General features: G+C 45.6%; 1 long non-coding RNA gene across 1 annotated transcript; it reads left to right on the plus strand.

Moving 5' to 3' along the window:
• Window positions 1-424: 424 nt before the first annotated feature.
• Window positions 425-8,910, plus strand: LOC114592456 (uncharacterized). Its single transcript, XR_013393964.1, has 2 exons — window positions 425-1,386; window positions 8,550-8,910. It is a non-coding gene; the product is annotated as an uncharacterized LOC114592456 (long non-coding RNA).
• The last annotated feature ends 12,928 nt before the right edge of the window (window positions 8,911-21,838 follow it).

Raw genomic sequence — 21,838 nt, forward strand, 5'->3', positions numbered from 1 at the left:
TTGTGCTCAGGTATGTATAAAGAAGAGGCACGAATTGTTAAAAACAACAAGCAAATTTAATTAAGAAGGGAAGTTCAGAGGCACAGCAGAATAGGAATTAGTTTCATGACATGCAAGTAAGGATTTAATTTCTGAAAAGGAAAGACGTCCTTTTGTAACAACGTAATTATCAGTGCAGCCAGAAAATCCATTTGCTTATAGATTAAAATCTGGATAAGTGGCTCCAAATGTGCGATTAAATGCTTCAAACACTCAGCCATGGAATATTTGACAACAATAATATTCGATGGGACATATCAGAAAATATTAGGATCAGATCCTCTCTCTGATCTTCACAAGGCTTATTAATACACCTAAAGATAAAAGCCAGATTTGTCCAAATCCATTTGGATGTGAAACAGGGCCAGTGAGGGGTAGAGTATCTTTGCAATGAGAGTATAGCCCCTCAGATCACAGCTCTAATGAACAAATGCTGTTGAAAAACATATACTGTATAATAAGCCTCAATACGCAGTCAAGAGAGAAATTATTCTTCTTTGGCGTAGCCAAGTTAGATTGTCTTCCATGAACACAGTCTTAACAGTGAGTCCGTAAGTGACTGTGGAGGCCAATTCTGGACCCACACATCCTTCCACAGTGGGGACATAGCTTCCCAGGTGGGAGTTGATCATGGTTGGGGTTTGCCATGCATGCCTTCCTCTTAGCACGCTTCTCCCTTGCGTTCTGAGTTCGAGTGTCTTCAAAGTCCATGACACCTTTGGTCGAGAGAGAAATTAGAACGGTATAGAATATTTCAATATAGTATTTTCCAGCCTGTGTCTAGAGTGTTAATAGCTTACGGTTTCAGGATGTGTGTTTCTTCACCTTCATCTGCCTAGGAGGGATTTCAGTTTTATGTCTCCGAAATATCCAGGCAGTGGCCGGAATAGAGGCAATGGAAAGAATATGACAAAATAAAAGAACATCTTCAAAGCTGGCTGCATCATAGACAATTAAATGATATCTTTAAAGAGGACAATAAGAAAGGCTTCTCATAGTCTGTTTCCAAATTCCAAAGAGGCAGTGCTAGAAGAAAGTACAAAATTATTTTAAAAAGGCATATAACATTCTTTTGGAGTGGGAAACCAAAGACGAAGAAGTAAAAGCGGTAATGATTAACTAATGGGCCATAACATACAATTTGAAGATTGGATAAAATTGTGGAAAGTAAATTTGAAATTTACAGATTGTATACTATTGAGAGAGACCTATATGAAAATGATGTATAGGTTGTATCTATCACCGGTTAAACTGGCAAAAATGTATAAAAATGAAAAGAGAGTGTTGGAGATGTGAAATAGAAGGTACGTTTTATCATATGTTGGTGGGATTGTAAAAAGGTAAAGCGTGTTCTCCATAACAGAGAGCACGTGTTGCGGTTGGGGAAAACAGGCCACCATGCAGTGACTAGGCAAATTTGGTGAGGAACCCAAGCCTTTAAGTGGTTAAATTTGGGTTGCTGGGGAGTTTTGAATGTGGCCAATTTGGAGGAGGGGTCAGAGTCCTTAAATACAGGGGCCAGACGTTGGACACTCTCTTGGCCATTTTGCATCGGATCACATGGAGCGCTTGGACAATCTTCTCATTGTCTGGTTACATTTCTTTATTTCTTTATTTCCCATTTCTTTTTAATCCTCTCTAGTCCCTTAAATAATTTAATTTCCCCATTTTCCTGTTTGATTTCCCACCCCACCCCTTACCCTGCCCAGTGGGAAGATTCTCCCTGTATCTGTGGCTTGCCTTTCCCAATAGGGAGAGAGCCCCCATTAGGGGCTTTCTTTCGCAAAAAGGTTTTCCCCATTTCTCTTGTTGAAATTGTGGAGCTAGTCAGGGCTGTTCCCAGCTTAGCTGGAATCACTTTCGTTTATAGTATCCCCAAAGGTTGGCTTATTTTGAGTGTGTGCAGCGCTGTTGGCCAAATTTTAAGCTAGCCTTGGGTGGGAGCACTAATTTGAGTTCTTTTAATATTGCTATGACATTCTTGCTATAGGAATGTATCTGCTTGCAGGCCCAGTTGCTGCTAATGTTTATCTGAGGCAGACAGAGGGCCCCAGAGGCTCCCTGTGCCTCCAAGGACTATGAGCACTCTGTATATGCTCTTGAACTATGCTGTTTCTGAACAAGTTTATTTTCTTTAAGTTTGTTTTGCCCTGATAGTGGCGACTGCCATTTTAGAGATGAGCCATTGTGGCTTAGTGGCTAAAATGTAGGACTAGGACCTGGGAGACAGGGTTCATATCCCCCTCTTAGCCATTGTTATAACAAAACAAAATAAACTGCTCCTTTTGGGCTATTCTGTTGCTGGGTAGTTCGGCCCATTTGTAATAGAAGAACTTTGGGTTTCTTGAAGGGGTGCTTCCCTCTAAAAGGGCAAGCAGGGGTACCTGGACAAGCTGTGGGCTAGCTCAACTCTGCTATTTCACTGAAAACATTTATGCCTGGCCTAGCAGGTGATCATAGGGCTTTGCCCTAGAATTCGATGGCCTGGAAGCGTTTCCGGCCTGAATAGTGTCCCCATGTGGTCCATGAAGCATTGGTTTCACTGGGTGAGCGCATAGTGCCGGTAATGTTTAGGTTGCAGGATTGGTCCCTGTATGGGACAGCTGCATGCTCCCCCATTGCTCTACCTGGACACTTAGGTCCTTTTGGTGGTTACCTCACTGTGAGGGATGTAACGGGTGCCAAATTGCAATATGCAAGTGGGAGAAAGCACCTTTGCGTGCCCGCATTGCAGTTTGCTCTGTGCGTTGCAGAGCATGGCGCTGCATGGGCTGCAATTGCATTGCATTGCGTGAGAGATTTGCAGTTGCATTGCACGGAGGGTGTGTGCATTGCATGGAGTGTGTGTGTGCATTGCACGGAATGTGTAGTTGCATTGCACGGAGTGTGTTGTTGCATTGCACAAAGTGTGTTGTTGTGTTGCACGAAGTGTGTTGTTGCATTGTACGTAGTGACTTGTTGCATTGCACAAAGTGGCTTGTTGCATTGCACAGAGTGTGTGTGTGTGTGCATTGCACGGAGTGTGTAGTTGCATTGCACGGAGGGTGTGTGCATGGCATGGAGGGTGTAGTTGCATTGCACAGAGTGTGTTTTTGCATTGCACAGAGTGTGTGTGCATTGCACAGAGTATGTAATTGCATTGAACGGAGGGTGTGTGCAGTGCATGGAGTGTGTAGTTTCATTGCATGGAGTGTAGTTGCATTGCATGTAGTTTAGTTGCATTGCATGGAGGGTGTGTGCATTCCAGGGAGTGTGTTTTGCATTGCACGGAGTGTGTAGTTGCATTGCACAGAGCGTGTTTTTTGCATTGCACAGAGCGTGTTTTTTGCATTGCACGGAGTGTGTAGTTGCATTGCACGGAGTGCGTAGTTGCATTGCAGGGAGAGTCTGTGCACTGCACGGAGTGTGTTTTTTGCATTGCACAGAGTGTGTAGTTGCATTGCAGGGAGAGTGTGTGCACTGCACGGAGTGTGTTTTTTGCATTGCACAGAGTGTGTGTCTGAAAAGGAAGCTGGCTCGGCGGCAGCTTTGTTGGGACTTCTTTAGGGGTTCTGGCCAGCGTCGGCCCTGTAAGTTTACTTATCATGATGGCAGCACAAGATGCCCCCTGCCCAAGCGGGGGCTGGAAGCTGGCAAGCAATAGCTCAATACCTTTTGCCCATATTCCCATTTTATTTAGGGATCCAGTTGGATATCGTTGCTAAAACATACCACTTGCCTATGGAGAGGCTGTCTGCCTTGAAGGAAGTTATTTTGTAATACTTCCTCTGTAGCAAGTGATGCTTCATCAGATCCGATCTTGCTGGGTCACTTAATTAATCTTCCCACTAGGCCAGGCTGCCTGCGGCCTGAGGTCCCCTTACCTTTGTGTACGCCTACCAAGTGTGGTGAAGGCAGATATTAGGCGATGGTAGCAATTCCTGAATGTATGCAATAGTAGTTCGCCATGGCAGGATACCTTGAACCCGCACAGGGATTTTCAGGTTCATGCTGGTGCTGCTGGATCTTTGCCCTTTGGTTTTTTATTTCAAGGGCTGCTGGTGTGCAAAGCTATGGCCTCAAGCCTGGTGTGGTGAGGCAATCATGTGACATAACTTTTCTTGAGTTTTCCCCATTGTAGCAGTTCACATGTGGCCTGAAGAGTTCAGTGACCATTGGATCTGCTTTTGGTCTGATAACCAGGTAGTGGTGAGCGTCTTGGCAAAACAGTCCTCACGCTCTAGCACAGTCTCCGCCCCTCCACTCATGCTTTCGAGCTGCGCCACTTAAGGTTTAATATTGTGCTTTCTACTCTCCAAATTACGGGATCCTCTAATATTGTCGCTGACACTCTATCCGATTTTCAGGTGAAGCGCTTCAGATCCTGGGCTCCAGACTCAGCTATTGCCAGACTTTTCCAGACCACCGGTGGCATTTTGACAACAACATTTTGACCTGGACCTGTTTTAATTCTCTTCCTACATTTTAACCTAATGTACTGAGCCTATTTTGGGCCATTATATGCTTTATACACACCCGCATTTTAGATTCTCGGCGCTGGCAACTAAATCTTTACATTATTGTCTTAGGGTATTTAAATGTCATAATGCCAGTAATATCGCTTTGAATTTTGATTGGTTGCTTGTCTCTAGCATTTTTTGTCTTATCCTTGCTATGGCTGTATGCTAAGGCAATAAAGGTTGATTGATTGATTGATTGACAACAATTAGTGATTACAGAGAGCAGCAGCTTCCATTTCCCCTTCTGCTTTTACCTCTTATGGGAAGGCCTGGATGGATTTCTTAGCCTTAAGCTGGCAGTTCTCGGCCATTCAGATGAATTAGCCCCCATCCTCTGAGCAGATCCAGCAGTATTTGGTCCACCTGCTGCAGATTGGGCATGCGGTTATAACTATCAGAATTCAGTCCGCTGCAATGTCTGTTACACTGAAGCTTTATTTTTCAGAGACCCTTGTATAAAGTTTGTAGGGCGCAGGGCCTTGGAAGGTTGGAATAGGCTCCAACCTCATAGGACAGTGGGCAGGAAGTCAGTCAATTTTACCTATGCAGTATCTGCAACAAGTTAAAACTTGTCTGCTGGTTAAAGATCAAGGCGAGACTCCTTTCAGTAGTCCATTGCATTTTCGCACTGAGGGTTGGGAAAATGGTTGTTGGAGCCAGCACGGGGCTGAGAGTCTGGAGGCTTATTGCTTCAGGACTTTTCCTTATCCTTTGGAGCTTGTCATTAGAGTTGGGAACTCCAAAACAGACTTAGTGGGCAGGAGTGCCACAATCAGGCTTCCCGCCACAGGTGAGGAGGGCCCTTGCCCAGTTATGGATAACAGAATATTTGGCTTTTTATTCCCTGGGGGTTGGCCCGCTCCTAGTGCATGAAAATGGGTTCCCGTTAGCCAGGCATCAATGTGCTTACGTCGTGCACCAGTTATTACGGCCTGCGGCTTGCTTACCGCTGAACGCCTCATTCCTTACGATTAGGTGCTGCTGCAAAGGCTGCACACTGGGGGCCTGTCAGTAGACAGGATTGTGAATACGGGTCATTGGAAGTCTGACGCTGACAAGGGTTATATCAGGAAGTGTCACAATGATGTCTGTGCTGATGCTTGTCTGTTATTTCCTTTTTTCATAGGAGCAGCTGTGCACATTTGGGCCACAGCATTGTACACTGGGCTGGCAAGCGCGCTGATGAGTCTGGACTGGGGCGCCATCTCAGTCTTCCTGCCCATGTGAACCTATACTGGATGTCTAGATGGGGAATGCTTTGGGAGGAGATCCTTCCTTTGGTGCGGTCGAGTGTGACCTGTGCAGGTCCTCCCGCAGTGCTGGTGGTACAGCTGGGCGAGAATGTTTGCTGTCTTCCTCCAGCATAAGTTTGCATTCCTGCATGCAAGAGGGCTTGGATTGAGTTGATGGCAGCTCTCCCTGGACTCAAAATAATTCAAGGCATTGGTTCAAGGTGGTCTGGAGGGGGGGTTGGAGCACCTGTCCCCTCCAATGTGCAAAGATATTCCATTAAGGGAATCCAATGATTTGTCATGCTTTTGTCATCTCCTTTCAAGGGGTAGGGCCACGCAAGAGTCCCCTGGAGCATTTGGGGGTGAGCTTGAGTCTGATCCTGGTTCATTGCTCCCCCACGCTGTTTATTTTTATTGACGATATGGTGGGGCCCAGTCGTCAGTGCTGCCCTGCTGAGGTCAGGTGCAGCTCGTCGGGAACCAATGCCTAGACAAACTACCACCGAGCAGGCCAGAAAGCATGTTAATAAGGCGGTGGACAATAGAATAAAATAAATAAAGTAAATAAATAACAAATAAAGTAGGTCGTTGCTTTACGTGGTTCTGTAATATTGCACCCTGCTATTTTTCTTCAAGGCTGTTCCCCTCTTTAGGGCAGATGGGGTGCATCTTTCCCCTATGGGGAGCGACACCTGGCGGGATGTGATTGCCTTGGGATGCATTGCTCCCCCACAATGTTTGCTGGTACTGACGATATGGTGGGGCCCAGTCGTCAGGGCTGCCCTGCTGAGGTCAGGTGCAGCTAGTTGGGAACCAATGCCTAGACAAACTACCACCGAGAAGGCCAGAAAGCGTGTTAATAAGGCAGTGGAAATAAAATACAGGTCGTTGGAAATCGAATGCATTCAAAGGTTATGTTCGTTAACATTATTGGTGTCTGACAATTTTTGTTTGTTTTATCTTACACAGCATCATCCACTGGGCTGGTGTCGCAGCACGGCAGTAGGGAATGGGTCCAGGTCTCGGCCTTCCTCCGCATATTCAGTTGTCTTGGCTGTCCAGACGGGGAATGCGCTGGTCGGAGCTCCTGCCTCGGATTCGGAGGCAGTTGCTATGGGAAGGACCCCCATCGGCCATTGTGGTGCAGCTGGGTGAGAACGACCTGGTTTCTATGGACTGTTTTTCCCTGCGTGCTGCAATTTTGTTGGACTTGGAGGCGCTGCGGGCAATGGTGCCAACAGCTAAAATATTTTGGTCAAGGCTGCTACAACGGCGCGCTTGGAAGGGCAGTCGTTGCCCAGCCGCCACTGAGAGAGCCAGAAAACGCATTAACTCCGCAGTGTCGAAAAAGATCGTGGAGCTGGGCGGAGATGTGATTTTTCATCCTGAGATTTTCTCTCAGGAGCCATCCTTTTTTCGAGTTGATGGCGTGCACCTTTCTGCTTCTGGTAATGAGGCTTGGTTAGGTGCGGTGGTGTCCAAGCTAAGGTCTTGGCTGGGGCTGTGAGTGGTTTGGCGGTGAGCTGTGGGCTCCATGGCGGTTAGGCATTGGTTAAATTGGTGCTTGGAGGGGTAAGTGCCTACCCCTCCAAATGATGCGGAAAGGGAATTCCGTTAAAGGAATCCAGGGGCTTGCCATACAATTTGTCCTTGTCCCCGGAGTCGGACCTGCGGCCGTGCAAGCCCCACCGGAACATGAGGGTGAGAAGTGTTGGACTGATTCCCAGCCTCACTTCTCCCCAATACTTGTTTCCCACGCTGGCTTCCGCCGGTGTCCGGAAGTGCCAGCTCTGTCCTTGAGGGCAAGGACAGATAGTCATAACCAATGCCTAAGCAACCACTCACATTTTTGTATTTAAATAAAGTTGTGGCCAAAATTATGCCAAAAACCTTAAACAAAAAATCATGTGTGAAGTGTGAATTTTTTGGTGGGTGGCACTGTGGGACTCAACACGCAAAGCGTGTTCTCCATAACAGAGAGCACGTGTTGTGGTTGGGGAAAACAGGCCACCATGCAGTGACTAGGCAAATTTGGTGAGGAACCCAAGCCTTTAAGTGGTTAAATTTGGGTTGCTGGGGAGTTTTGAATGTGGCCAATTTGGAGGAGGGGTCAGAGTCCTTAAATACAGGGGCCAGACGTTGGACACTCTCTTGGCCATTTTGCATCGGATCACCCGCCCTCCCGCCCTTTTATAGGGTGGTTTTTTGTTTTGCTCGCTTGACCTTGCTATTGCCTGTCATGGGGTCGTCCGCCTTGGTGCGGGGGCCTAGTAGGAATTTTGCCATCTGGCTGATTGGCTGGTGCCATTTGGTTTTTGCCTACTACGTAGCAAATCGTCACAACTTGTAAGGTTGGCGGTTAGGCATTGGTTAAATTGGTGCTTGGAGGGGTAAGTGCCTACCCCTCCAAATGATGCGGAAAGGGAATTCCGTTAAAGGAATCCAGGGGCTTGCCATACAATTTGTCCTTGTCCCCGGAGTCGGACCTGCGGCCGTGCAAGCCCCACCGGAACATGAGGGTGAGAAGTGTTGGACTGATTCCCAGCCTCACTTCTCCCCAATACTTGTTTCCCACGCTGGCTTCCGCCGGTGTCCGGAAGTGCCAGCTCTGTCCTTGAGGGCAAGGACAGATAGTCATAACCAATGCCTAAGCAACCACTCACATTTTTGTATTTAAATAAAGTTGTGGCCAAAATTATGCCAAAAACCTTAAACAAAAAATCATGTGTGAAGTGTGAATTTTTTGGTGGGTGGCACTGTGGGACTCAACACGCAAAAGCCTATTGGGAAATGATATATAATGAATTGAAGAAAATGTTGAAAATAACTTTTCTAAAAAAAACCAGAAGCCTTCTTGCTAGGTATTTTAGGCCAAGACATACCGAAAGAAAAGAGGACTTTATTTACGTATGTCACTACAGCAGCAAGAATGTTGATTGCAAAAAATTGGAAGACTGGAGAAATACCAAGTAAAGAACCATGGCAGGAGAAGTTGATGAACTGTGAGGGGAGAGACTCCCTCAGGCAAGGCCTCCTTCCACCTGCCTTGCCCCACGCTCTGCTTCTCAATGTGTAGCGTATTGTTTTATGTACTGTGCCTTGCCATTGTCTTATTGATTACAGTTTAGATATTATTGTAACTGTTGAGTGGATTACTGTTTAACTTTTATATGTTGATACTATTATTTTATACTATTCTAATGATTGTTGAATGTTACTTTTTGGATGGAGGTTGCCTATTTTAAAGTTACGTTTTATTATCACATTTTTGTATTGCATTAGATTGTTACAAGATGCACATTCTTTGTTTCTTCAGCTTGTAAACCGCCTTGAGTATTGTAAGATAAAAAGGCGGTATACAAATTAAAAATGATAGAGCCTAGGGAGCAGGTGTCGTGTGGGGAGAGATCTGCATGCCTGATAGAAAAGTTTGAGGGCCACATTTGGTCACTGGGTCTAAGCCTTAAACGTAGGTCCTTTGCTTCAGGGAACTAGATGCAAACACCTATCCGAGTGATGCTCTGCCTCTTTTTGGCCCTGGCCTCTCTGATTCCATCTTTGACCAACCATCATTCTGTAGCTCAGCAGGAGAAAAGAGAGAGCTATTACAAGAATGATAGCACTTTATATTTAGGGATATTTATATAAAGACAACCTTTTTTTTCCTTGAAACTCCTCAATAGAGTTGATTGTTTTAATGCTCTATTAACCACACAAAATTATGCTTTTCCCAGTAGGATTTTTTTCTGGAACACAATACTGCAGCAAAGCCTTTATGGTATATTACAAGTTGTAAAAGAGCCTAATTAATAACTCAGTGGACTGGATTCCCTACAGGCCTGTAGGCAGAGCTCTAGTGAAGTCTAGCACATACTTAAAAGAAAATGTGCATCTCTCACTTCAGTGGGATATTTGCACATTGGTTCCCAGCGGACTGCGCCCAGAAAGTTGGGCCCAATATTCTCTTTTCGACGAACACTTGACAAACTCCCGCTGTGTTTCTTGCCACCAGTGGCTAACTTTCTCACAACACGAATACTTGCAGATTAAATAAAACTTGCCCACACTTAACTATCTGGGTGCAATCCTGATGATCCAACAGTGTGACTGCTTCATCATTTAAGCATTGAGATTGTAGCCTTTTTCTTCCTGATTTGTCAAGCACAGCAGATGCTCTTGCTTTAATTAATAACTAGCATTCAGTGACCCATCAGTCACACTGACCCTAATTAAAAGCAGCTCAGAGAGTGTACATGTGTACTTTATCAATAGCGGTGGGAAGTGATGAGCATCAGCTGCTGAAGTACAAGGTGTCATGTGCTTCGGCCTGACCTTTTTAACAGAATATGAGCACTCCCATGGTATGGGCTTGTAAGACACTACATTTGGGCTCATCAGATCAACTAATCATTCTGTGGCACTCAGGTGGACCATTTCAGATGAATTTAATCTAGAAATGTGGAAAAACACAGGGATGAAGTATCACAAGTAGTAAAAGATTAGATTTTGGTTCATTCTTAATGTCAAGCTAAGAATGCCACAATGTTTTAAAATACTAATAGGAAATTTGTGGCTCTCTAGATGTTGTTGTACTACAACTCCTATCACCCCAGGCTATTGGCCCTGTTAGTTGGGGCTGATGGAAGTTGGAGTCCAACAACACCACAAGTTCCATACCCTTAATTGAAAGAGATGAACAGTGCAATGCTGTACATATCTCCTCAGCTCTAAGACCAGGTCAACTGGACTTACTTCTACGTAAGTGTATTTAGGAGTACACACCCAGCAGCGTGATCCCGGTGGGGTGCCATCACGGCTGCCCCCCCCCCGCCCTTGCTAGGCGCCATGCCCCTGTGGGCAGCCGCCACGCCCCCAGGATAGACACCAGCCCCGCCCCGCCTGTTCTCCGCCACTGAGGGCAACCAGATTTTTAAAGAGCAAAGCAATTTAGAAGCTCTGGAAAAAAGTACAGTGGTGCCTTGGGTTACATACGCTTCAGATTATAGACGCTTCAGGTTACAGACTCCGCTAACCCAGAAATAGTACCTTGGGTTAAGAACTTAAAGCTATCGAGGAAAAGCTAGAATTTCTTCCTCAAAGTTTAATTTACAGGTTTTTAAAAATATATCTGCCTTTAGCAGATGTCAAACGCTTTCCAGGATATGACACAGTTATGTCAAGAGAAAGTAAATTATTTCTGCTCTTGGTTGGTCGGTTCATGTCAAGCGCTGACTAACTTTCCATTTTTCTTGATTCCTGAGACATCATTCCTGCATTTGTCAAAACCAGCTACAAGTTGACAGGCAAGGAGGTTACTGAGGTGGGAGACAGGATAAAACACTTTCTAAAAGAAAAATAAAGAAAAAAACTCCATGTTCAAAGACATTTTGAATTGTTAAAAACCAATGAGAAACATCTCAAGACTGAAGTAGTATGTCCTCACTGAGTGCCTTCTGCTCTATCAAATGAACAACAAATTTGTTACTAAAAGATGTCAGAAATTGAAGAAAATGTATTCACTATGTATGAGTCTGTGCCAGGGGGAGTTGCTTTTGAATATGAATGTTCAGAACAGAGCTAAACATGATCTAATTATTAACAACTCTTGACATGGGAAAAAAAATCATTCCCTAAAGCAGTGAATATTAAGAAAGATGTTGCTTAACTGTTCCATTGCAGAGGGAGCAGCTGGCTTAACTCCACTTTTATTGAACAGGCATCAGTGAAATAAAATATGAAATCTAGTAAGAATGCCTAAGTTGAGAGATACATTTCCATCAGAATGCATGCCAGGCCATGAGCATAGCTGTCTTCTATCCCTCAAACAATTTCATCTACGTATCTTTGCAAACTGTCATGTCAGGATGCCTAGCTGGGCTGTCACATTATGTCAGATGATAGTATGACAACTTTTACTTATCGGATGACGGTGTGGTAGTTTTAGAGCAAACCCAGCACAAGGGAACAGAAACACAAAATTTATGATGTCATCCTGGGCACCATTGCTTGGGAGGAAGTGCCACGGAACACAAAAAGATAATTTCTAGCTGAGAATACCACCTGATGTCGTATTGTAACGATTGGCAGCAAATCCTAGCACCACATTGCCAAACCACAATTGTTGCTTTTTAAACTTCTTATTGGCTCCTGACTCATAGACTCCCACCCAGTGAGAGTCTACTCAATATTGATCAGGCACCGTAACTACAGCAGTTGTTCTTTTATTCAATAGCATTAATTCATTTCCTTCCCCTAGAACCAGCAAAATCTTTAATAGCCTTGAGAGAGTAATCATAATCAAAATACAATTATGCAGTTAGTCTGTAAAAGATTGCATGTTGTGTTCAAGCAACTTTAGCAGTCACAAAATCAGAATGTGATTCTTACATCTCTCCATATGAAGCATTTGACAAGCTTCGTTCACCTTAAGACATGGTGCAGCATTTGCCGTACGGTGCTGACTGCCGCCATTGCCAGGCTCTATGTGTCAGCTTCTTAATGGTCAGCAAGAGATGCCATGCTCTCTCCCGTAGCCAAGAGTATTTGAATTTGGCCCACCTGCAAATTAGGCACCTTTGGGGGGGGGGGGGTAAGGCAGATGAGCATGTAAAAGTTAAGGACCAATTTTTGATCCACAAGCTTAAGCTGGGTTTTGTCCCTTTTATTGCATGGACAGGCAGAGTCCCCCCAACCCCAGGCGACCCCTGAGTGGAATAATGACTCAAGACAATGTGCTATGGGATTAAAATTGGCCACAACTTTATTAAGTTTCAGATGTAGGGAGACCTTGGCTCAGGCATTGGGCGTTTATCCTTCCCAGTCCTCAGTTGGGGATCTGGGGGACATCAGGGTTATCCAGAATGTGTGGGGATTGGGCTGGCTCTGGAGAACGTATGTTCAAGCAGAGAGCCCGCCCCCTGGTTTGATGCCGTTGCAGGGGAGAGCAATGACAACCTCTTGGTGTATGGCCAATGCCTCCCCTCAAGACCCCTTTAATGGGGAACCTTGGGATCAACACTGCAAGGGGGGCATGGGTCACCGCTTCATGCCCCCCCCAATTTAGGGAAGATAGACTAAAGGATTCCGCCCAAGGCCTGAAACTGCCAAATTTGTGACATTTTGCTATGGGGAAGGCAAAACCTGCCAATGCAGGAAAATTCCTTTCCATGACGTAGCAGCGCCCACGTACCTGTGGAGAAGAGGTTAACCTGGAAAAGAAGGCTTAATTGAGGGAAGGCCGGGTGGGAGAAGCTCTGGAGCCAACTGACGCTTTGCAGGTTAGATTCACCTTCCTTCGTGTGGGCAGGGCGGTTCCTCCCCCTACCTGGCCAATCCCCTGGCAGCATCTCCCTAGGCAGGATTGGGTGATTGGCTGAGGTAGGTGTAGGCGGAGATCTCCAGGTATCTGGCCTGGGGAGGGCAAAGCCAGCCCGTACTACCAGGAGCCGCATTGGGATCCGGGGGGCTGCGCACGACCACGCAAAAGGCGTGGGGAGTGGTCATTGTTATGATTTGCAAATGTTCTGTGGTTTGCTTTATTTTTTATATTGAATAATAATTTAGTACTAGGGAGATTGAGCTAGCTTAATTTCATGGTTAAAGTATTGTGTACCCTGTGAACTTTTTAATAATATAAACGTGTGAAATGTAAAGAGGGGAAGCTTACAAGCATTAAACAGTGCAATGCACATTCACAGCAAAAATGGCCAGATGATCAAAAGAAAACATTTTAATAGATAAGGGTCATTAACCCATTATCAGAGTAAAATAAAACTTTTGTGTAAAACTGAGCTATAGAACAACCAGTCAAGAAGAATTGATTTGGTGGTTCAATAGTATTGTAGTACTTTTTGCCTTGGATTGTTGCAATAATGATCCCAATGTTTACAAATGTGAAATCCTATAATTAGCAGTTAAGGCAAGATTTAAAATCCTATAATTACAACTTGTTAGAGACATTCTAACTGGTACAAGAAGTTCTGTAATGAATGTCTACAGCTTCTTTAGAGACATTTTGTACCTCAGTTTGGATACTCGGGTACAAAACTGCAGCTGTGTTACATTGATCATGAAGGCGGAATATATGTGCTGATCCTTTCTACATCCACTCACTGGCTCAGTATATTTTGAACTGAAAAGTCACTTTGGAAGCACATTAGTGACCTTTACTGTTGTTTTCTTAAAAAAGAAAAAGAGAAAATAAATTTTATTTCTACATCCAGTTTCAAAGCAAAAGAATTATCTTATCTAACGACATGTAATATTTTTTGTAAGGAATTCAGTCAATTTTTCTACAGCCCAATCAACAGTGTAGCTCCAGTTGACGTATGAATTTTGTGCACTAATTTTTCCACTTCAGCAGTGACCAGTATTTTAAGATGCCTTTGAAGCTGATGTGATACATGTGTATTTTCATATTCATGTATATAAGTGCCAGAGTATAATATTCTCAGTTAATGAATATTAAGTTTTGGAAAAGAGAATGGCTGTAAACCACTTCTATATTTCCTCTTTTGTGTATATGAAAAAAATGCTATTCGAAATGCTATTCCTTTTACCACACCAGACAACTGGTTCATCTAACTCAAGGTTTCAGATCTGGAGTTTGTGGGAACTGAAATAATGTGACCACATTACAAGCAAGTGCAGTTTCCATAGCAGTATCTATCATTATAAAGGAATAACAGATTCAGGGAGCTAAAGGGGTGAAAACTAGGATAAGGATGAACTCACAAGCTAGTTATAATCCTAAATATTCTGGCACGATCAAGCCTCAGGTCATAGCACTTGTTATAGCTTGGCCAGCCTTGCCACTTGCCATGGTCTATCACATCCTAGCTTCCAAGATGTGCACAGATTTCATAAGGATCTCAGTTTCAAGTTGGATGAGATGGTCAGCATTCCTCTTTACGTCAATTTCTTAGCATTTTAACACAAGTGAAATTCTGGGCTCAGAGTGTTATCCAGATTGGGAGGGTTTGGAATAGGTAGGTTAGTTTTGGGAGGGTGATTATTTTGATCATGGCTATTTTGTCTGAGAGAGTGAGGTTCACGTTGTTCCATCTGTTTAAAGGTAAAAAAGGTAAAGGTACCCCTGCCCGTACAGGCCAGTCTTGACAGACTCTGGGGTTGTGCGCCCATCTCACTTAAGAGGCCAGGGGCCAGCGCTGTCCGGAGACACTTCAGGGTCACGTGGCCAGCGTGACAAAGCTGCTCTGGCGAGCCAGAGCCGCACACGGAAACGCCGTTTACCTTCCCACTGGTAAGCGGTCCCTATTTATCTACTTGCACCGGGGGTGCTTTCGAACTGCTAGGTTGGCAGGCGCTGGGACCGAGCAGCGGGAGCGCACCCCGCTGCGGGGATTCGAACCACCGACCTTCCGATCAGCAAGCCCTAGGCGCTGAGGCTTTTACCCACAGCGCCACCCGCGTCCCTTCCATCTGTTTAGGTCTTTGTTAATTTGTTGCCACAAGGGGCTGTAGTTGTGTAGGTATAATTTATTGAGGGTTCTGGTTATTTCTACCCCTAGGTATCTGAATTTGGTGTGGCAAAGTTTTGTCTTGGTGATGTTAGTGAGTTCTTTTTGGGCGTGAGGAGGGATGTTGAAACACATAGCTTCCAACTTTGCAAAATTTACCTGTAAGTCCGACACCGTTGCAGATGTGTTGAGACCCCCACTCACCATTCCCCCCTCCACCTCTTTCCCCCTTTTCTTCCTAATGTAACACTAATGTCTCAACAAATGAAACTGATCTGTAGAAAATGTAACTTGAAAAAAGAGATATTGCACATACTTTTGTAAACCAAGAAATCTTTAATAAAAATACATTTTTTAAAAAAGTGAGTGTTATGTCACCCACTGAGGTACTTGTTGACCTGATTTGATTGATCTTTATTATGGCCATTGGCCCGTTACACGACAGTTTCCCATACCAACATATTATACTTAAACCTCCAAATTTAAAATCGCCAAAACTTACAAAAGACAAACAATAATCGAAGCAAAACAAAAACAAAAACCACCATCATACAAAAACAGAAACCACCATCATACATTACAATAAATTTGTAACCTATACATCGCCCTCTGCTCATAAATTAATCAGGGATATCAATGGTGATATCGCCTAAAACATAGCCCATGGTTTAAAACAATGGTGATATCACCTAAAACATAGGTCATGGTTTAAAGGGGTTATCCGAATCACACAGGAGACCGTTTCTCTTCTTTAGGGATAGGACGCTGATCAGGAATCTGGCAACCATGAGTGATTTTAGGGGGTCATCATCAGTTAGTAGATATCTCAGTTTGGCTTCAATCGTATCATCGGCAATTCCCTTAAGATATTGAGCAAGAAACTTGCTCCTGGCCGGTAAGTGAAAAGCACAGTCAAAGATTATGTGATGCAACGATTCCGGTGCCCCACTATTACAATCACATAAGAGTGATATCTGTCCATTGGAGAATCTATTTCTCAGCACGTTCGATGGGAAGGTGTTGAATCTTGCCTTTACAAAGGCATATCTATGAGCTGAGGAAGTTAGGGAATTCAAATAGTTTGGGAGCCTTAAGAGGGGTAATAAACCAAGATTTAGAGGTGAGCAGGTACCATTGCCCAAGATCATTTTCTGCTGCAAGTCCATCTCCTCTAGCTTACAGGTTACTGTTCTTTTAGCTGGGACTATGTCCTGCTCTAGTAATTTGGATGGGGAGATTCCCATTGCCGTTATTTTCAGCTGTAAATTTTTTACCCATGGGCTCTGGAAATCATCTCTCCACTTGTTGACCTATGTACTTGATGTAGGATTTCACATTTGTGGACCGTGAAATCATCACTACAGTAAGCCAAATCCATCTTATATGTAAATTGGTCATTTTAAAGACTCAGTTTTGCTCTCCAGAGTCAGTTGTCTATGAAAAGATTTCTCACATATCCTTGCCATAATGAGGATGATAAGGAGCTGCAATTTGGGATTTAGGGGGGAAAAGACATACCAGCCTGCCTACTTACTTACTTTAATTTGAAATAGATTAACACTATATTAAAGGTATTTCTATTCCACTCTGAGCATGATTTAATGTAAGACACTGTATGGTTTGGGCACTGTGAATATGACCACTTTTCTTCCTATGTAAACACCATACTTAACTAGCGTTTTCTTGAAAAATGATATTCTACAACATGCCACAATTCCTTGTTTTATCACTCAGGAGGATTTGTCTTAATGTTTACTCTTTTATTATTTAACACTTTTCCTACACTGCCCTTCATCAAAATTGATTCCAGTTTATAGTTTTAAAAGGCAAAACAGTATAATTAAGTAAGTCAGCAGATAAAAGAACACTTCAGCAAGAAGTGCAACATTTGTCTTCTTATAGCTTAAACCCATTGCTTCTTGCCTTATGAGTGAATGAACCATTTACAGTGGTACCTCAGGTTACATACGCTTCAGGTTACAGACTCCGCTAACCCAGAAATAGTGCTTCAGGTTAAGAACTTTGCTTCAGGATGAGAACAGAAATCGTGCTAAAGTGGTGCTTCAGGTTAAGAACAGTTTCAGGTTAAGAACGGACCTCCAGAACAAATTAAATACTTAACCTGAGGTACCACTGTATATTTTTATATATTGATATTTTTAAAAATGAAAATAAAATAAAAATTGTCTGTCAGTAAACAGTTCTTTATAGCCTAAACATATTTTTTTTCTGGGCTGATAATATGCTTTTAGTAGATGGTTATGGGTTTTTTACTTCATAAAATCATAAAATTGTAGTTGGAAGGGAACGAAAGTGTCTTCTGTTCCAATGCCCCTGCAATACATATGTCCACTTTACAAATTTGCAGCTCAAACCTATGCATGTTTACTCAGGACTCATCCACACAGTCATTTAATTTGGACAGTAATTTGTTACCCCTACATATTATGTTCTCTACCAAATCATTGTCTTCTCTCACTTTCCCCTCCTCAATCTGGATTTTCTCATAATGTCTCCTTTCTGCAGGATACCTGGTTTGAGAAAATGTGGGCTGAGGGAGGGTAGGATGTGTGAGAAGGTAGTGATTTGGAGGAGAATGTCGCATAGACCAGTGTTTCCCAAACGTTTTTGGGCAACGGCACACCTGTTTACCGGAAAAAAATCTCGCGGCACACCACCATTAAAGCCCCGCCCCGTGACGTCAGCGCGCAGCGTCACGCCGGGAGGGACGCACAAAAGTGAAAGTTTTTTCCCTTCCCCTTGCCGGGGTGGGAGGAGGCAGCAGAGCGAGGGACTGAGGGACGGCGGCAGCTGAGGCGGCGGCGATAGCGGGCGGAGGAGGAGCCGTCGCCGGGAGTTGCTGCTGCTGCTGTTGCTGCTGCTGCCCGGACATGCCGGCCTCCTCCTCCTCCGCTGTCTCGCAAGCAACCCACCCTCCCCCCGCTTCCCCAGACCGTCTCCCCCCCCCACCGCCGTGTCCCCTACCTGTGCTGCAGCCCCACTAGCCCCAGCGTGATCACATGGGGCACGTCCAGCTCCGTGGGCCACAGGCCGGAGGCGATGCACCCGAACACGCCGCACTCCTCCCGAATCCCCAGCTCCTCGAATTCCATGGTGCCCGAGCGAACACGTGTTGTTGTCAGCGCAGCTGCTTCTGTTATTGCCGCTGCTGCCTCCTGCCGCCGCCGCCGCCTGGGTTTGAGGGGGGGGGCGGAGGAGGAGGAGAAGGAGGCGGCGGCCTCAGAGGCGCGAGTTCCTCTCCGCGCCCACCCCTTGCGCCCGCCTCATTTACATGCATACATTACGAAGGGGCGAAATTCCCCGCCTCGGGGCTGCTCCGCGTGGTGGAGTTGGTTTCCCCACCCCAGAGGAGCAGAGCAAGAGAGGTCGCCTTCGGGGCGGGGGGGGCTACTTTGTATCTGCCTTTGGACACAAGTTAGCTCCCGCTCGCTCTTTCTCTCTCCCCACAAGTTAACTTTGTTTCCCTCTCTCTTTCTCTCTGCGCGCGCGCGCTTCTGAGAGCGAGTTTTGCCCAGTGGCTCCGAGAGTGTAAACGGCTGGCTGAAGTGCTGAGGAGACCGCGAAGGGCGGAGGGAGCTGGGCTTCGCGCGCGACGGAAGGGGTTATTCCCCCCCCCCTTATGGAAACGGGGTTTGAGGGAATAAGGGGTAGGGAGGAGACTTCGGTTTTTGCGCGACTGAGCAGGGGAAGGGGGCGTCGGCGGGCGCTCGCCTCAGATTGGAGAAACGCTACCAAAGGGTTGTGAGCGGGGGGGTGTGTTAAAAACATCCCTCCCTCCGTGGGTGGAGGAAAGGGGGCTGGGAGGCAGGATGTGGCCCCGGCGGAGAGTTTTAGGTGGCCCAACCCCTTCCCTTTCCCAATGAGGTGGAAGCATTGGCGGGTTTCTGCAACCGCGCCCCGCCCCCTTCCGCCGTCCGTGCCCCCCCCCTCCCTTCGTACGCAGCCCCAAAAGTGCCTCCGGACTCCGAACGCGCTTCTTTTTCGGGTCGCTTCCCTCTCGCGCGCTGCTCACTTGGTTTTGTTCTCTCCTAGGCGCCCGACTCGCCCGCCTCCCTCCCACGGCACACCAGCCGGTGTCTCACGGCACACTAGTGTGCCGCGGAACACCGGTTGGGAAACACTGGCATAGACAATGAAGAATTAGTGGAGATACAGAAAGCTTACTATCCACATTAAACAACACTGTGAATGAGCTCTCAATCTTCAGTGGACTTTACCCCTTAGCAAGTGTTCTAAAAATCAGTATCTTAACCCATCTTTATTGCATTACCACTCAGACCATGTGTAGTCACTGTAAAAGGTAAAGGTACCCCTGCCCGTACGGGCCAGTCGTGTCCGACTCTAGGGTTGTGCGCCCATCTCACTTAAGAGGCCGGGGGGCAGCGCTGTCTGGAGACATTTCCGGGTCACGTGGCCAGCGTGATGAAGCTGCTCTGGCGAGCCTGCACCAGCGCAGCACACGGAAACGCAGTTTACCTTCCCGCTATAAAGCGGTGCCTATTTATCTACTTGCACTTGGGGGTGCTTTCGAACTGCTAGGTGGGCAGGAGCTGGGACCGAAAGACGGGAGCTCACCCCGCCGCGTGGATTCGAACCGCCGACCATGCGATCGGCAAGTCCTAGGCACTGAGGTTTTACCCACAGTGCCACCAGCGTCCCTGTAGTCACTGTGCAAAAGTGAAATAAATGAAATCTGCACTGAACGCTTGCTAAAGCAAATATCTGCCTGATGTAACACACAATGAGCTGTGCATGAATCAGCTCAAATCACACTGTGATGATGCCGATTTAGTGTACTTGCATATAATTTCTCACCACAACCTAAAATACCACTGGTCTTTCCTAACACAAGTGTAGCATGTTACCCACTCCTAAAACACTATAATGCAAAGGCAGTAGTGCTCATCTTATACATAAGAGAGTTACTGCCAAATCCGAAAGCATTTTTATTTTCCCTTGTTTAGTTTCTTTTTGTTGCCGTCCATCAAGCACATTTTGAACATTCCCTCGATTATTATTTTTTGCATTATCACTCAGTTTTTTACCATCTATAAATTCAACAAGCATCCTGCCAGCTCCTCTAGCCAAGTACCGTATTTTTCGCTCTATAACACGCACCTGACCATAACACGCACATCGTTTTTAGAGGAGGAAAACAAGGGAAAAAATATTCTGAATGAAACAGTGGACGTATCATTTTTGTGCTTCATGCTGTGGCCACAGACATGTGATCTGATGGTGAATTTGGGGTGACCCAATGCAAAAATCCTGAGAATCCCTGTGGATCCATGCTTTGTAACCACGTTTTTGCACCATTGCAGCCCCAGGCAACAGTGGGTGCGTGATTTTTTTTGGGGGGCAGGCTGTAGCCATGGACATGCTATGTGCTCTGATGGTGAATTTTGGCTGACCCAATGCAAAGATCCTGAGGATCCATGTGGACCCATACTTTTTAACCACGTTTTTGCACCATTGCAGCCCCAGGCAACAGTGGGTGCATGATTTTTTTTGGGGGGGACAGGCTGTAGCCATGGACATGCTATGTGCTCTGATGGTGAATTTTGGCTGACCCAATGCAAAGATCCTGAGGATCCATGTGGACCCATGCTTTGTAACCACGTTTTTGCACCATTGCAGCCCCAGGCAACAGTGGGTGCATGATTTTTTTTGGGGGGACAGGCTGTAGCCATGGACATGCTATGTGCTCTGATGGTGAATTTTGGCTGACCCAATGCAAAGATCCTGAGGATCCATGTGGATCCATGCTTTGTAACCACGTTTTTGCACCATTGCAGCCCCAGGCAACAGTGGGTGCATGATTTTTTTTTGGGGGGGGGGGACAGGCTGTAGCCATGGACATGCTATGTGCTCTGATGGTGAATTTTGGCTGACCCAATGCAAAGATCCTGAGGATCCATGTGGATCCATGCTTTGTAACCACGTTTTTGCACCATTGCAGCCCCAGGCAACAATGGGTGTGTGATTTTGGGGGGGCAGGCTGTAGCCATGGACATGCTGTGTGCTCTGATGGTGAATTTGGGGTGACCCAATGCAAAGATCCTGAGGATCCATGTGGATCCATGCTTTGTAACCACATTTTAAGTGGGGAGGGAAGGAAAAACACAGAAGGCTAAGAATGCAGGAGAGGGCTATAACGTGAGGAAAGGAAGGCAAAAGTTTCCCCCCACCCACCCACACAAGCCAGCCAGCCTGCGCTCTCTCTCTCTCCCTCTCCCTCCCACCAGCATGACAGAAGAAAGCATTTTAACTGCATTAAGAACTATTTAGCAGCGAAACCTAAGCTTTGCCATCCCTTAAGAGGTACAGACACTGTAATCTTCCAGATCGCATGAATTTACAGGCAAAACACTGTTTAAGGATTTCATCCTTTTAAATGGAAGAAAGCATATTTGAATGCTGTGTGTCTCCAAAAACAAAAAGCAGGAAGTCAAATCAGAATTTTAAGCCGAACCTGTAATCTCTCTTCCCTTCACAAACATTGTTCCCTCCGGAGCAGGGAGAGGATAGAACGAGGGACGCTCTGCTCTCCCCTCTACTTGCCTGGAGG

Source organism: Podarcis muralis, chromosome 8 (genome assembly GCF_964188315.1).
Source record: "Podarcis muralis chromosome 8, rPodMur119.hap1.1, whole genome shotgun sequence".
NCBI lineage: Eukaryota > Metazoa > Chordata > Lepidosauria > Squamata > Lacertidae > Podarcis > Podarcis muralis.